At 32.8% G+C, this 18135-nt stretch overlaps 1 non-coding gene and 1 pseudogene across 1 annotated transcript; both read left to right on the forward strand.

Annotated features, from left to right (window-relative positions):
* The first annotated feature begins 1124 nt into the window (after nucleotides 1-1124).
* On the forward strand, nucleotides 1125-1985 carry LOC141494858 (RNA ligase 1 pseudogene; annotated as a pseudogene).
* A 9236-nt stretch (nucleotides 1986-11221) lies between these two features.
* LOC141496714 (small nucleolar RNA SNORA70) lies at nucleotides 11222-11355 on the forward strand. Its single transcript, XR_012471117.1, has one exon. It is a non-coding gene; the product is annotated as a small nucleolar RNA SNORA70 (small nucleolar RNA).
* Nucleotides 11356-18135: the final 6780 nt, after the last annotated feature.

The following is an 18135-nucleotide window of genomic DNA, read 5'->3' on the forward strand; positions in this document are numbered from 1 at the left end:
AAAAGCTTTTGCACAGACAAAACTACTTGTAACCAAGATCAAAAGAAATGTAGTAAACTGGGAAAAAAATCTTTATAATTAGTATTTCTGACAAAGCACTCATTTCTAAAATATACAGAGAAGTGAGTCAATTTTTTTTTAAAAAACAAGTCATTACCCAATTGACAAATGGTCAAAGGATATGCAAAGGCAATTTAAAGATGAGGAAGTCAAAGCAATCCATATTCATATGAAAAATTCCTCTAAATCATTACTGATTAGAGAAATGCAAAGTAAGCCATCTTTGAGATATCACCTCACACCTCAGACTGGCCAATATGACTAGAAAAGAAAATGATTAATGTTGAAATGTATGTGGCAAATATAGGACACTAATATATTGTTGGTGGAGCTGTGAACTCATCCAGTCTTTCTGGAGAGCAGTTTGGAATTATGCCCAAAGGGCAACAAAAATGTGCATACCCTTTGATCCAGCAATACCACTACTGGATCTATACCCTGAAGAGAAAATGTAAAAGGGTAAAAACATCACTTGTACTAAAATATTCATAGCAGCCCTGTTTGTGGTGGCAAAGAATTGGGAATCAAGTAAATGTCCTTCAATTGGGAAATTGTTTAGCAAACTGTGGTATATGTACAGCATGGAACACTATTTTTCTATCAGACATTGGGGGGATGGGAATTCAAGGAGGGATTTGCAAGAAATGATACTGAGTGTGATGAGCAGCACCAGAAAAACATTGTACATCCTAACAGCAACATGAGGGTGATAATCAACCTTCATGGACTTGCTCATTCCATAAGTACCACAATCAGGCACAGTTTAGGGCTATCTGAGAGGGAGAATACCATTTGTGTTCAGAGAAAGAATTGTGGAGTTTGAACAAAGACAAAAGACTATTGTCTTTAATTAAGAAAAAATGTTTTCTTACTATGTAATTTTGCTTTCTCTTATACTTTATTTTTCTTCCTTAAGAATGTGATTTCTTCCCTTTCCTGGAGCCGCGGCTTGTGGTTGTGGGGCTCGGGGCGCCTCCGCGCGGGCTGGCACCCGCCGCCGTGTCAACAGGGGGCTCGCGGGGCGGCGGCGGCGGCCGCGGCGGGGCGGGCCGCTGATGCCCGCGATGCGGCGCCTGAGCTCGGTGCAGAAGAAGGTGCCCTGCGTGTTCGTGACGGAGGGGAAGGACGAGCTGTGGGGCAAGAGGGAGCACCAGGTCAGCCATACCTTTGGGCTCGATTAGATAGAAAACCAAACAAGAAAGCAGAGAAGAGGTTTAAAAGATTCCTGTATTCAAAGGAAGACTCAAAAGAGTTTATTTGGAATGTTGCAGAAGATTTCAAATCTGTTCCAGAGTTTTGGACTCCAGCAAAGGATATAGAACAGTTAAATGGAAATCCAGTGCCTGATGAGAATGGACATATCCCAGGTTGGGTGCCGGTGGAAAAAAATAACAAACAATATTGTTGGCATTCCTCAGTGGTCAGTTATGAGTTTGCCCTTGCTTTAGTGTTGAAGCACCACCCTGAGGACCCTGGACTTCTGGAAATCAGTGCAGTGCCGTTGTCTGATCTCATGGAACAAACACTGGAGCTTATAGGAACAAACATTAATGGAAATCCTTAAGGATTAAGGAAGCAAAAAGCATCCAATACATCTTCTTGTACCACATGGAGCATTTCAAATAAAAAACCAACCCACAGTGAAGCATAATGACCTTTTGTCTTGGTTTGAGGGTTGCAGAGAAGGAAAAATTGAAGGAATAGTTTGGCACTGCAATGATGGCTGTTTGATAAAGGTTCATCGTCATTATCTTGGTTTACAGTGGCCCATTCCAGATACTTACATGAATTCTCGACCAGTTGTTATGAATATGAACCGGACCAAATTTGACTGTGCTTTTGACTCCCAAGGTTTGTTTAGTCATTTTTCAAAGCTAGATAATCAAAAATTTGGCAAACTCAAAGATATAAAACTGGATGCATGACTTTGGAGTGAAAATGCAATTGAAAATCAGATATATTATTTTTATTACTTTTGATTATTGGGTCTTTCTCCCGTCTGAAAAGTGAAATATCTCAAGAAAGTGTTTGACACAACGGAATTACTTGCCCTAGTGTTCAAGTGAAATATGACCAGTTCTTAACTTCCAGACTTGAAGTATAAATTCTAAGGCTTGTGACACAGAAGAAATTATCTATTAAAAAAACTAACTGCTGCAAATGTATATTAAGGGATTATAAGGACAACAGTTTATATTTTTCCTTTTAAAAAAAAAAGACTACATTAGACCAACAATTTTTACATCATTTATTTGCATAGTTAGGCCATAAATATTGTTGGATATCTTCGTGACCTTTTTGGGAAATCAAGTAGAAAAGTTAACTTATGTAAGCAGCACTACAAATTTTTTGTTGAACTTCCTTAATAGGGCTCAGTTCAACATTTAATGTATAATAATTTTAATTAAGAACATTATGATGGCTTTGGAAACTCATCATAAAAATAAGATAAGGAACTGACAACTTCTACCTAAGAAGTTAAATATTATTTGACATAAATACACTATTTAATCCACTGCTTGGAATTATTTAAGAAAATAAGTAAACTCTTTAGTTCAAAAGGTGTCATTTGATTACTATTTACAACTTCTATAAAACAGAAAATAGTTGCCTAAAGTTGGGGTTGGAAATAACCCTTAGTAGATTGGTATGTTATCAGTGCTATCCATTTCAGCTTCCAACTATCCAGAACTCTCTGGTTCAAGATGGAACTGTTCACAAAGTTGTTTCAACTTCTCTTCTAAAATGATATTTTTTTAACTTCTTCCTTGTAATTGTACTTCAGATCTTCAATTTCTTCAAAAAATGAGGGATCCAAGTTCTCTAGTTCTTTTTTAAGCTTTTTGTTTTCTGCCTGATAGAAACACATTCCATTAAAATGTGGTGGAATAAAATATATGAAAAATAGAAAAAAAATAAAAACAAAAAAATAAAAAAAGAATGTGATTTCTCTCTCATCACATTCAACTTAGATCAATGTATATCATGGAAACAATGGAAAGACAAACAGACTGACTACTGTGGGATATGGGGGAAGGGAAGCAAAAATATGGGAAAATTGTAAAACTCAAATAAAATCTTTCTTTAATAAAAAAAGTACTTTACAATAAAAGAAATATGATACTTCTGAGAGAAAGTAAAACAGAGAGACAAAGAGAGAGAGAGAGCAGGGGACAGAGGGAGAATTCATATCCTATGATTTTTAGTGGTATACTTCAATAATTTTACAAAACATAACTATATAAATCTCAAGGAAATATTAGATAATGTACTCAATTGAAATAGCTTTAAAATTCCCAAGAACTCTTTCTAAGTTTCAGTTATTCAAAATTATACCACTCTTTTTCATTCAAGGCATATTACTCCTAATTTTTAAATTGTTTCTATTAGTTTATCAAAGTTAATCAATGTATCATAGGTCATTAGCCCTCTCAGCTATTAATAGGGAAAATTGGGGACATCTAATTGAAAAAAATATTTGGGATGGTGCTCACTAAATCAAGCATCAACAATCTGATTTGTTAATAGATGAAATAATTTTTTGAAGTTTGAGTTTTGAGGTTGTGGTTACATACTCCATGTGAAAAAAATTTTCTTTAAATATAATTAAGTCAAACTCTTGGCAAAATAAAGCTCATACACAAAAGCAATAGATTTTCTGGTAGGGTTTGAAGAGGCTATTAAAACATTTCATTTATATTTATATCAATATATGATGCAAGCTTTTTTTTAAACACACATGCAGACAAATACAAACCTTTCTATTAAAAGGAAAAATAAGAACTTTACTAAAGAATTTATGTCAATCCCCAATTGATGAATGGTCTACAGATATCAATAGACAGTTTTCAAATGAAACTATATATAATCATATGAAAAAATTTTCCACATCTTTATTCATTAGAGAAATGCAAATTAAAACAGCATTGTGGTATCACCTCACAATTATCAAATTGACTGAGATAAGAAAAAGGAAAAATGATTAATGTTGGAGAGGTTGTGGGAGGATTGGAACGTTGATGCATTGCTTGCTGGAATTGTGAAAGGATCTGGTCACTCTGGAGAGGAGTATGGAACTATCCTCAATGAACAACAAAAATTTTCATAGTTTCTGAATCAGCAATTCCAATTCTGGTCTATATTCATAAGAAACAAAAAATGGGAAATGTACCATATGTTTCAAAATATTTATAGCAGCTCTTTTTTAGTGGAAAAGAATTGAAAATTGAGGTGTTGCCCATCAATTGGGGAATGGCTAAATACATTTATGGTACATGAATACTATGGAATATTAATGTTCGATAAGATTGGTTGGACTCTAGAGAAGCATGGAATGACTTGTATTATCTGATGCTGAGCAAATGGAGCAGAACCAAGAGAACAATGTGCACATCAACAACAACATTGTGAAATGAACAACATTGATGGAAGTAGCTCCTCTCAGCAGTTCAGAGAGCTAAGACAACTGTACTAGACCAATTATGGACAATCTTATCCCAATCCAGAGGAAGAAAAACAAACCAAAACAAAACAAAACAATTATTCAGGATGAAAACTTATAAAAATTATCTTTTATGTATCTCTTTCCCTTAATCTGAATTCCTCATACCCAAAATGTATAATCTGTAAACATGTTTATCAAAAATATGAATATACAATGCTGGTGCTGAGGGGAAGGGGGTGGGAAGGGAGGGTGGAAGGAAATTTTGAGACTAAAAAATATACATGTGCATATGGGTGAAAAATTTTTTATAAATAAAATAAAAGAAAGAATTTATGTCAAAAAGAAAATGATAAAAAAGAATATCAAGTGTCAATCATGGTGAGACTAATGATATAAATCCTATTTTTATGCCTATATATATATATATATATATATATATATATATATATATTATATATATTATAGTTTAGAAGAGAACACAGTTTTACTAACCTAGAAATCTGAGGCTAGAGCATAAATAAGGATTCATTTCATATAACCAAGCTTTGATTACCCATCAAATTCATCTGCAGATAGGTATAATCTCAGGAATGATGGGTAATCTATTCACTGTGCAGAATATTAATGGAAAGTACTGATGAAATCTTGCCCTATATCACTCACCAAAAAGTCATAACATTTTCAAATTCAATGAATAGTATAGTGATTGTACAGACTTAGTATTACTCTGATACCTAAAAAAAGGGAAACTATTAGAATCGTTCTCTACAAACAGGTAAGTAGCATTATCCAATGAGGTGAACAGAAATGTGAAAATGGGGTCTGAGTTTTAATCAATATATGTAAGCTTCCAATTTTATTTTATATGATTGGAGATATAGATGAAATGTGACCCCTTAAGCAAAATTTTCATAAAAAGGGGGGGGGGAGTGAGAGAAGGTAAAAAAATGATACAAATTGATTAAAAATGTAGGAGTGCCATCTGGTGTCTCAAGTAGAATAATACAAATGGCATCTTCCATTCAGAGAGTTCCATTTCTTTCACAAGCCTAAGACAATGCAAGAATAGTTTTGTTTGAAGTTTGCTCTTCGGAGATGGATAAAGAATATTTAAAAAATGATATTCAGCTGAGTTTACTTGTATGCATCTATCATTGATGTTGTAAATTTAAATGTACATTAAATTTACATGCAGATGAAAACGAGGAGTAATTTGAAGTGATTTATTTATTTAAGATGAATTACTCAGAAACTTGAACAAAAATGCAGTATCCCCCACACAAATATAGTAGGAGGCTTGGAGTTATTTTGATTTCCATACAATAAACACACCAGAAAATGATGTTAGAAGATTAGATAGATAGATAGATAGATAGATAGATAGATACCCAGAGAGAGAGTAAAAGTACTGTATTTTTAAAAGTAATAATTTTAAAACAGATGGAAGACATATTTTTAAACAAGAAACTTCATGATTTAGATTACTAATGCTGCAGGATAATTTTAGTATTGCATTTTAAAAGAGGAACATTAGTAATGATGTTAGAACTGCTCAGGAATTATGCCCAATTATTCTTTAAAACTATTTCAAAACATGTAGGATTTTATCCTTTTCTGCAACTACTGTTTTTTTTTGTTGTAGCAATGCAGCTTCACATAAACTCTAACCCAATCTCATTGTATTGAGTATCATGCATTTTAAACTAAAAAAAGGAATCTCTGATAATTTGAAAAGAATGATCTATTTCATATATATGGAAGGATACAGTACTTAGAGACAGACATCAAAAGCATCTTGGGCTTGTTGGGTTTGGTTGGTTGTGCTAATAAAAGTGCTAGTAACAAGAAGTTCAGTTAATCTCATGGATGAATGTCTTTCGTGGGGTTTTTACTATCCTTTTATATCAGCTAGTCTAGTAACCTATAAAGAATTTATGGTTACAAGAAGAAAAAAATAAGCAGTAAATATAAATTATGTATGTTAGTTCAATTATATGTAATTGTATCATATGCACCATGTATATGATGCACCATTTGTCAAAAAATTTGGGGTCTAAAAGCTGGAAGCATGTTAAACAATGATTTTAGATTGTTTTACTTGCATTTCCCATTTTTTCCAGCTTGCTGTCTTTGAACTTATTGTTTTACAGTTGTTACTAGTCTATTGGGTTACATTTTGCCATGTTCTGCCAGAAAGGGCTTAGAAAAGCTATTCCTACAGTGCTGAATTCAAGTTCAAAGTGACCCAGTTTGCAAAAGTGAATGGAAATTGTCCTGCTGAACCTAAGTTTAGTTCTCCTCCAACTGAGAAAACTATCTGAGACTGACTACAGGAAGAAGAAATCCTCCTGAAAATGCAGAAGGCCATGACAGACAAGTCAAGCAAATGACCTGAGTTAGAGAGAGAGAATTGAAAAGATGCATTAAAGAGCAAAGGGCAGGTGGAATTCCTGTGTCCACAAAGATTACTGATTTCAAAGGAGGACATAATTGGCGCTTCAGTCTCATGAAAAAGAATGGACTAAGCATGTGTCCATGTACTGGACTTGCCCAGGGAGTGCTTGTAGTCACCCACAGACCAGAGCATAGGCAGTAGAGCAGTCAGAGTCTCTCCAAAGACTGTGATTTGTCATCAAACACAGATGAGGACAAGCTAATGATAGGAGTTTTGGCAGTGATGAGGAATTGCATGAATTTTATGAATAAAACTTGATTTTGATAATTTTTTGCAATATATTTTTTTCAAATTTTGGGCCCCCAAAATTAAGGTGTGTCTTAATCATGGGAATGTCTTATACATGAGGAAATATGGTAATTGTATTATATATATATATATATATATATATATATATAACAAATATATGTTATATATTTAAGCATAATTCATTCATCTCTAGGAGATATTTCATGTTTGGAAAAACTGAATTAAAAAAATATTCAATTCTAAGAAAATAAGATTGATAAATCTAAGAATTGCTATTGGGTATAATGATTCACAAAAATAAGACTTTTAGAATAGTTTCATGTTTATTCTAATTTCCTTTTAGGAAAAGGTTGATTGCCCATGTCAAATGCTGACTCTTTTCAAAGGAGCACTAGGCTAAAAGGTAAAGGAAAACACTGAAGGATCTTGTTAGAACTAGGCATTTTTCCTTTGGGATAAAATAATGCTGCCTATGAGAGCATATTAGCCCATTTCTGTGGCACATGAAATGGAAGAAACTGGAGTATATTAGCAGTTTACAGAATTTTTTATATCAAAATCAAAATGGAGACAGAACTTGTTTTTTCAGGCTACGTTATATATGGGATAGTAAAAATAGCAATAATAATATCCGTTTGTTGTACCAAACTTCTATACTTCTTTACAACTTACAAAGTGTTTTCTCAAAATAATTCTGGTGGGGGAGCAGCTAGGTGGCACAGTGAATAGAGCAACAGCCCTGTAGTCAGGAAGACCTAAGTTCAAATCCAACCTCAGACACTTAATTACCTAATTGTGTGACCTTGGGCTAGTCCCTTAACCTCATTGCCTTGCAAAAACCTAAAAAAAATTAATAATAGTTCTGGTAGGTAAGTACTACAAACAGTTACACAGATTTGGACTACAGTCTTAATTTTTACATCATGGACCATTTTAGCAATCTAATAGTGTTTATTAACCCTTCTCAGAATGTTTTAAGAGTAAAGGATAAAATACATAGAACAATTAAGAAAAATATTTATACTGTAATACAGTTATCAAAATATTGAACCCAAAATTTCACCAGTCCAAAACTAAGGATTTCTAATCTGAAGGGACCTTAAACATTGTCTATTTCTATTTACCAAAAAAGAAAGAATTTAGAATATGCTTGAACTTTTCATAGTTAAGTAAGGATACATTATTCCCATTAAAGTGAGAAATTCTCACTATAGATATCCCTTGCCTCATCCAGCATCTATTTTATCTCTAATCTAACAGCTCCCACTGTAGTTCAGACATTTATTACATCTTGCCTCTTAATACAACATACATTTAGTTGATGGCCCTGTCCTACTCTAGTCTATCCTAACTACTTTCAAAGTTATTATCCTTAGAAACTGATTTATTCTCCTATTCAATCAAATCCTTCTATTCAATCAATCAAAACATTTCTTTTTTGCCCCAAGAATCAAATATAATCTTTTTGTTTAGTTTATAAATTCTCTCAAAATCTAGCCACAAATAGCTTTTCAATTTCATTGCACTTAACACTTTCAGATTCTTGAGATCTGGGCAAACTGACCCTTTCTTTTTCTTCATATAAGACATTTCATCATGTATCCTCTATGCTTTCTATTCTTTCTTTCTCTTCAGGTTTCTCATGGAATAGCCCTATTGGTTCAAGACACATCTCAATGGTTACTTTTTACATGAATTTTTTCCTGATTCCCCCTCACTGTTAGTGTCATCATTCCAATCTACCTTACATTTAACAATTTTGATGCATATGTTTATATCTATTCTGCGTATAAACTATATCTATCTATCTATTTGTAGATAGATAGATAGATAGATGCCTTTTCCAAGGAAATCCCCAAATAGGGGTCACAAAATTTGGATTTGACTTAAATGACTCAGCAAAAGCTTATATATGTACCTTTTGATTTTCCCATAGAAAGTTAAGTTCTTTGTGTATAGAAGTATCCCCTCTCTTTGTATTTGTATTATGGGAGTCCCAGGACATATATAAAATTAAGGTTTAATAAATTCTCTCTTTTTTAGTTTTCATAAGACAATGGGGTTAAGTGACTTGTCCAAGGTCATACAGTTAGATAATTATTAAGTGCCTGAGGTTGGATTTGAACTCAGGTCCTCCTGATTCCAGGGCCGGTGTTCTTTGTACTTTGTCACTTAGGTGTCTCAAGGCTTAATAAATTCTCAATGATTTAGTAGCAGATAATTATATTATATAGAAATATGGGGGGGGCATCTAGGTGGTGCAGTGGATAGAGTACCAGTCCTGGAGTAAGGAGGACCTGAGTTCAAATCCAGGCTCAGACACTAGGCTCAGGCCTGGCTGTGTGACCTTGGGCAAGTCACTTAACCTCATTGCCTTAAATAAATAAATAAAAATTAAAAAGAAAAGAAGAGATTTAAAAAAAAAAGAAATATAGGGAAAGCATTAAATTCAAATGCTATGCTAATATAATTAAATGTTATGCAAACAACATGGCTGCACAAATAAGCTTATTCCCTAAATCTAATTTGTTTTCTTAATTTTTTGTGTTGCCCCTTTAACATATTTCAAATCCCATAGTTTTAGGATGTGCCACCCAACAAACATGTGTTCCATAATCCGATTATCACAAGAAGAGATGTTTTTCCTTCTTTCTCTACAGACATCTATTCAGCATTTCTGTTTGGCCTAGTTTCACTTTGCTTTTATGGCTCCCAATATGGTGAGACATAGCAAGCAGTTAGCCCTTTTGTACCTGACAAGTCCCAGATTTGACCAAAGCCAATAAAATGAATCATTACAGAGTTACACCTAGTATGAAAATAACATCCCTTGGCCGGATGATAGTGGAAAAAAACCTGAACGATAATGCTGTGTAAGTCATTAGGCCTATGGATGTCACGTCTGTACCCTGTAAATTGTGAGATTCATCATTTCTCCGGCAGCAGAGAACTTGTCCTTAGTGGGCTTTATAACACAGAATACAAACAATACATTATAGTTGCCCAGGAGTCTAGTGAATTCTGACATACCCCTGTTAGTAAGATCCTTTTAGAGATCTTGCAAAGACCTTGATACTTTAATATCATTAGGAACTAGAGAGTATTTGGGGGCTTAATGATGCAGAAAAAAAGAAATACAATATAGATTCCTATAGTCTAAAAGGAATCTACTTTTACAAAAGCATTCACACTTCCTAAAGATACTGAATAAGAAATACATTAACCAAACAATCCCTCAAAAGCAGTCTCAAACTACTCAGATTATTTTTCTCTCTATAAAAAAACTTGCAAGTATTGCATTGATTTTTATTATTTATTTTTGTGATTATATGGCAATTCTAACTGCTTACTGGGATAGTCCTTGCAAAGTATATCCACAATTAGGCAACAGAAAGGAACTTACCTTAGTTTCATGAGAAAATTATCCCTCAGTATTATGAGCAAATTGACACCTATTTCAAAAAACTAAAAATATTGATTTTATATAAACAGAGAATGAAATAGCATGAGGAAAATGAGAGCTGATCTCATTTTTACCCCTTAGGTTTAATATCATCCTCGGCAAAATTTATAAAAATTGTTAATAATATATAATGCTGACTCGTTTTCAGTTCTATTTTTTTCTCTCCTTTATATTTTGGTAAATGTGCTAACAAGTGATGAAATTACCTGACCAAAGGGAGACAGAAATAAAAAAAAAAAGCAGGAGAAAACAACTAGGATCTTGGAATGTTAGGGGTGGAATAGGACCTTGGAGGTCAACTTTTTCAAGAGTCTTATCTAAAAAGTGATGGTACTGTATCCCCAAGAATGGATATACCTTTTCCACATTCACAGAGGGTTCAATGAAATCTCTGATTTCTAGGAGCACAACTCTTCAAAATGATGATCGAATCACTATTGAGATATACTACCCAGGCACTTAGAGATTCCAAGGACTCTATCTGTAACCCTAAAGTTCATTTTCAACTTTCTCACTATAATATTCAAACCTACTGCTCCAGTCTGTTGTTTTACAAGACAAAAAATCAGACCAAACCAATTATCTCAGTATGGGGCTGGGGTGGAATAGTTGCAGACAGTATCCTTGGTTGTGTATGTACTTTCTATTTCATACAGGATATTCTGAGATAGCAGAGAGACACTTTTGAAATCGCTAGGGCAACTTAGTTAAGAATAAAAAAGCATATACCTCACAGAATTCAGAGGTTCCACACTTGTATGTGGGGTCCCTTTGGAAAACTACAGGATACTGTAATTTATGTACATTTTGGTCAAATTAACATGTCAATTCAAACCAAGTTACAAAATAAAGAGCATGTAATTGAGATTGTAAATAGAGTCAAAGTCAAGTTTTCTTTTCTTTTTTTTGCAAGGTAATGAATGGGGTTAAGTGACTTGCTCAAGATCGCACAGTTAGGTAATTATTAAGTGTCTCAGGCCAGAAATGGTCCTCCTGACACCAAGGTGAGTATTCCATTCACTGTGCCACTTAGCTGCCCCAAGTACAAGTTTTCTGACCACCAGAAGCAATTCTCCAAGAAATAGGGCCTCACCAAACTCGATGCTGATAGTTTGAGGATATGACAGCTGAGAAATGCTCATTCCAGATGGCTGTGAGGTTAATTAAATCACAAACCAAGGAAAATGTCAGGCACTCCAATCATAAGGGTTGTGTGATGTAACATCTCCTTTTCAGTCTTAAGTAAACCAGATATGCTGCTTGAGAAAAAAAATTTCAAAAATAGTATTGATTATTGATTACTTAGACTTGAGGTACTCTGCAGAAATAGAAATGGAAAATGTATTAATATGTGGGAAGCCTTACAAAAATAAATTATCTCTAAAAACAGAAAACTTGATTGCAAAGAATTTATAATCTACCTGGAGAGAATAATGCACAAACATGAAAAGAAAACAAAAGTGGCACAGGATTAGAGGCATGGTACTTCAACGAGAGGTCCTTAGTTTTTTTTTTTATCATTTTTGAAGACTAATAGAATCATTTTTCTGATTAATTCCCCTTGATATTCTTCATTTATTGTTCCTCCATATGATTTTTATTCCTATTTTTCTTGTCTTATAAAATATATTTTGGCAGTTGTATTTTTATGGAACTGAATAAGTAATTTGATTTTTGTAGGATTGGCATTTCTTTTAGATTAGCTCAGCCTACCCATGAGCAATTGCCCTTTACCCAACTATTTAGATATGACTTTATTTTTATGAAGAGTTTTGAAATTGTGTTCTTATAGTTACTGGGTTTGGCTTGGGAGAGAGGTTGCCAAATTTTTATGCTGTTTAGGTTTGTTTTAAATGAAATCTCTCTTTCTATCTCCTGCTATTGGACTTTGCTGCTCATATTTAGAAATGCTAATGATTTCTCTGGGTTTATTATATACCCTGCTACTTTGCCAAAAGTCATTTTAGTTTACTTTCTAGAGTTATTTAGGTGTCATTATATCACCTGAAAAGAATGAATTATGTTTCTTCATTGCCTACTCTAATTCTTTCATTTTTTTTCTTTTCTTCTTGCTAAAGCAATTTGTTTTTAGGATTTTGCAAGGCAAATGGGGTTAAGTGGCTTGCCCAAGGCCACACAGTTAGGTAATTATTAAGTGTCTGAGGTCATATTTGAACTCAGGTACTCCTGACTCCAGGGCTAGTGCTCTATCCACTTAGCCACCTAGCCACCCCTAAAGCTAATATTTTTAATACAATAATTAATACTAGTGGTGATAATAGGCAACCTTGTTTTACCCTGATCTTAATAGGAATGCACATTTCATGTTACTTGCTGATGGTTTTAGACAACTTGATGAAGTTTATTATTTTAAGGAAAACTCTCTTCATTCTTATGATCTCTCTTGTTTTTAATAGAAACTGGTGCTATATTTTGTCAGAGTTGATCCAACATCAATTGAGATAATCACATGATTTCTACTAATTTTATTATTGATATGATCAATTAGGCTGATTGATCCTAATACTTAACCATGATACCTTCCTTTAATATCTCTGTTAAAACTGAAAGTTTTTACTTCCATATTTAATAAGGAGATTGATCTATAATTTTCTTCTTCTGTTATTTGCCCTGTTTTGCTTCCTGCTTTAGGTAACAATACCAGGTTGGTTTCATAAAAGAATTGGGCAGAACATTTTTCCCATCTATTTTTCTTCAAATAGTTTATATAAAATAATAATTAGTTGTTTTTAAATGTTTAGTAGAAGTCTTTTTAAATTCATCTGTCCCTTGGGGTGGCTAGGTGGCACAGTGGGGCGGCTAGGTGGCGCAGTGGATAAAGCATCGGCTCTGGAGTCAGGAGTACCTGGGTTCAAATCTGGTCTCAGACACTCAATAATTACCTAGCTGTGTGGCCTTGGGCAAGCCACTTAACCCCATTTGCCTTGCAAAAACCTAAAAAAAAAAAATTCATCTGTCCCTGAAAATTCTTTTCTTAAGAATTTCACTGATGAGTTGTTCAATTTATTTTTCTGAAATGGAGTTGCTTAACTCCTTTGGAGTTGCTTAAGTCCATTAACTCTTCAGCTAATTAAAGTCATTTATATTCATCCTTTTCAATTATATGAGATTTGTTGGCATACAATTCTGCAAAATAGCTCTGAATTATTACTTTAGAATCCTCCTCATTGGTAATGATTTTGCCTTTTTTCATTTTAGACACTGTCATTTTGGTTTACTTCCTATTTATTAATCAAAGACTTTTGTATTTTATTTTTTCCATAAAGCCAACTCTTCAACAGATTTCTTACTTTCAATTTTATCAATTTCTCCTTTGATTTTCAGAATTTCTAATTTAGTATTTAATTAGAGATATTTTATTTGTTCTTCTAGATTTTCTGTGAGTCCAATTCAGTGTTCTCCTGTTTCTCTATTTTATTCATGAGAGCATTTAGAGATGTAAAATTTCATGTAATAATAACTTTTCCTACAACCCACAGATTTGGTGTGATGTCTCATCATTGACATTGTCTTCAAAGAAATTGTTGATTATTTCTATGATTTCTTCTTTAATTCACTTATTCTATAAAATTAAGCATATAGTTTCCAAAACTTTTATTACATGCAATTTTTGTTGCTTCACTATCTAAAAAGGGTGCATTAAAATTTTTTAATTGAAATTTTATTTTCCAAATATATATTATGAAAAATTTTCAATATTCACCCATATGCATAGATTTTTTGAATTATAGAATTTTCTTTCACCCTCCCTTCCTCCCCCCTACACTCAGTGGCAGTCAGATTAATATTGTACATACACATTTTTTTTAAACATGTTTACAGGTTACTCACTTTTGGTATGAGGAATTAGGATTAAGGGGAAAAATTATATGAGAGATATTTTTCAAAAAGTGAATTCAGTGCTATCATATTCTGAAGGCTTTTTCTTTTGGTTTGTTGTCTTGTTTTATTTCATTTTTCTAACTCTGAATGGTGAAATAGCATTGTCCTCAGTCAACCTTAAAGTGTTGTCCCAGCTCTCTGAACTGTAGAGAGGAATTGCATCCATCAAGTTGATCAACTCACAATGTTCTTATTAATGTTAGAATGTTTCTGCTCACTTCACCTACCATCACATCCTGTAATTCATTCCAGGCTTCTCTGGGACCTGACCATTTATGATTTCTTATAGAACAATAGGATTCCATAATATTTATATGTCATGACTTCTTCAACCATTCCCCAAATGAGGGACATTCCTTTCTCATTTCATTTTTAATGATTTCTTGAGGATATAGACTTAAAATTGAAATTGCTGGGTCAAAAGTATGATCAGTTTTATTGCTATTTAGGTACAATTTCATATTGCTACCCAGAATTATAGGATCAGTTCACAACCTTACTAGCAATGCATCAATGTTCCAATCCTCCCACAATCTCTCCAACATTGATCATTTTCCCTTTTTCTTATCTTGGCCAATCTAGTAGATGTGAATTAATGAATATATATAAATATATATATATATATATATATTTATGTTGCATTAATTTCTTCATTTGAAAACTGTCTGTTCATATCATTTGACCATTTATCAATTGTGAAATAACTTGTGATTATATAAATTTAATGCAACTCTCTATATATTTTAGGAATGAGTCTTTTATCAGAACTACTACTTGTGAAGATTGTTTCCCAGTTTTCTGCTCTCCTAATTTTGGCAACATTCATAGAGCCCAAATCATAAATTTTGCAATTTATAATGTACTTTATTTTTTGTTTCACCATAAATTTATCCTCTGTCCATAGATGTGGTAGAGAGAGTATTTCTTAGACTTTTAATTTATAGTGTTGCCCTTTATGTCTAAATCCTGCTTCTATTTTGACATTATTTTGGTATAGGATGTGAGATGTGAGACTCTGCCTAGTTTTTGGCATATTTTTTTTCCAGTTTTCCCAACAATTTTTGTCAGATAATGAGTCCTTATCCCAGAAGCTAAAGCTTGAGTTTGTCAAACAATAGATTACTGTGGTCAGTTACTGCTATTTCTTTGGAACCTATCCTAATACACTGATCCATTATTCTCTTTCTTAAACAGTGGTTTATAGTATAATTTTAGATCAGGTAGAGCTAGGCCACCTTCCTTTACATTTTTGTTTCATCAGTTCCTTTGCTACTCTTGAGCTTTTGTTGCTCCAGATGAATTTTGTTACAGTTTTTTCTAGCTCAGTAAAATGTTATTGGTTGGTTTGATTTAATTGGGTCAGAATTGCCCTTTTGATTATATTAGCTCTACCTAACCATGAGCAATTGACATTTTTTCCAAATATTTGCATCTGATTTTATTTAGTAGAGAAATGTTTTGTAATTGTGTTTATATTTTTTCTAGGTTTGCCTTGGGAAGTTGATTCCCTAGTATTTAATGTCTACAATGACTAAAAATGTAATTTTCCTTTCTATCTCTTGTTTTTGGACCCTGTTGTTCATATAGAGAATTGATGATGATTTATGTGGATTTATTTTGTAGCTGATACTTTGTTGAATTTATTGATTGTTTAAAATAATTTTTATATAATTTTCTTGGGTTCTTCAAATATACTATCATATCATCTGCAAATAGTGAAAGCTTTGCTTCCTCATTGCCAATTCTGAGTCCTTCAATTTCTTTTTCTTCTATTATTGCTAGAGCTAACATTTCTAAAATTATATTGAATAGTAAGGTGATAATGGAAATCCTTGCTTCACTATAGATCTTATTGGAAATAGTCCCAGTTTATTATTCCCATTTCATATAATATTTTTGATGGTTTTAAGATAGATACTACTTGTATTTAAAGGAAAATTTCATTTATTCCTATACTTTCTAATTTTTTTAAGGATTTTGCAAGGCAAATGGGGGTTAAGTGGCTTGCCCAAGGCCACACAGCTAGGTAATTATTAAGTGTCTGAGGCCAGATTTGAACTTCAGTATTCCTGACTCCAGGGCCGATGCTCTATCCACTGTGCAACCTCACCACCCTTCTTTCTAATGTTTTTAATAGTAATGGATATTGTATTTTTTCAAAAGACTTTTTCAACAAATATTGAGATAATCATAAGTTTTCTGTTGGTTTTTCTATTTATATTTCAATTAATTTGAGTGTTTTCATAATATTTAATCATCCCTGTCTACCTTGTATAAATCCTACTTGATCGTGGTTTATTTTTTTAGGAATAACATTCTGTAATCACATTGCTAAAATTTTACTTAAGATTTTTATATCTATGTTCATTAGGTATATTGGTCAATTATTTTCTTTTCCTAGTTTGGTTCTTCCTAGTTTATTTATCAGAACCATATTGGTACGATAAAAAATGACAGAAATATTTCTTCTCCTATTTTTAAATAGTTTAGGAAGAATGGGAATTAATTGCTTCTTAAATGTTTGGTAGAATTCAATTATAAATCCATCTGGACCTGGAGACTTTTTCTTAGGGATTTCATTGATGGTTTTTCAATTTCTTCTTCTTCTGAAATGAGATTATTTAAGCATTTTATTTCCTCTTCTGTTAATCTGGGCAGTTGGCATTTTTGCAAATATTCATTAATTTCACTCAGGTTATGAAATTTATTAGCATACCATTCAGAAAAATAGCTCCAAATTATTTCTTTAATTTCCTCATCAATGGTTGTTAATTTACTCTTTTCATTTTTGATACTGGTGATTTGGTTTTCTTCCTTCTTTTTTTTAAAAACAAATTAACCAAAACTTTATCTATTTTTTCGGGGTTTTTTTCATGAAACTAGCTTCACTTTGTTTATTAGATCAATGGTTTTCTTGCTTTCAATTTTTATTAATCTCTTCCTTGATTTTCAGAATTTCTTTTTTTTAATTTTCATCTAATATGCACATGTATATTTTTAAGTTACAAAATGTCCTTCCACTTTCCCTTTCCACCACCCCCCTCAGTGGCAAACAGTCAGGTTAGCATTTTGCATATATATTTTGATAAAATGTTTACAAATTAGTAATTTTTGTTATGAGGAATTGGGATTAAGGGAAAGAGATACAGAAGAGATATGTTTTTTAAATTGTTCATAAGATTTTAAATGATTGTTTTTTTGTATATGTGTTTTGTTTTATTTTATTTTCTTCCTTTAGATAGGGATAATATAGTCCAAAGCCAGTCTAAAACAGTTGTCCTAGTTCCCGGGACTACTGAGAAATGCTGCTTGCATCAAGGTTGTTCATCTCACAATGTTGTTGTTAATATACTGTACATTGTTCTCTTGGTTCTATTCCCTTCAGTCAGCATCAGGTTCTGTAAATCATTCCATGCTTCTCTAGAGTCCAACGATTTGTGATTTCTTATAGAACAACAGTATTTGATAGTATTTGTGTACCTTAACTTGTTTAGCCATTCCACAATTGATGGGCATCCCCTCAATTTCCAATTTTTTGCCACTACAAAAAAGAGCTGCTAT

This window comes from Macrotis lagotis, chromosome 8 (genome assembly GCF_037893015.1).
Source record: "Macrotis lagotis isolate mMagLag1 chromosome 8, bilby.v1.9.chrom.fasta, whole genome shotgun sequence".
Classification (NCBI taxonomy): Eukaryota; Metazoa; Chordata; class Mammalia; order Peramelemorphia; family Peramelidae; genus Macrotis; species Macrotis lagotis.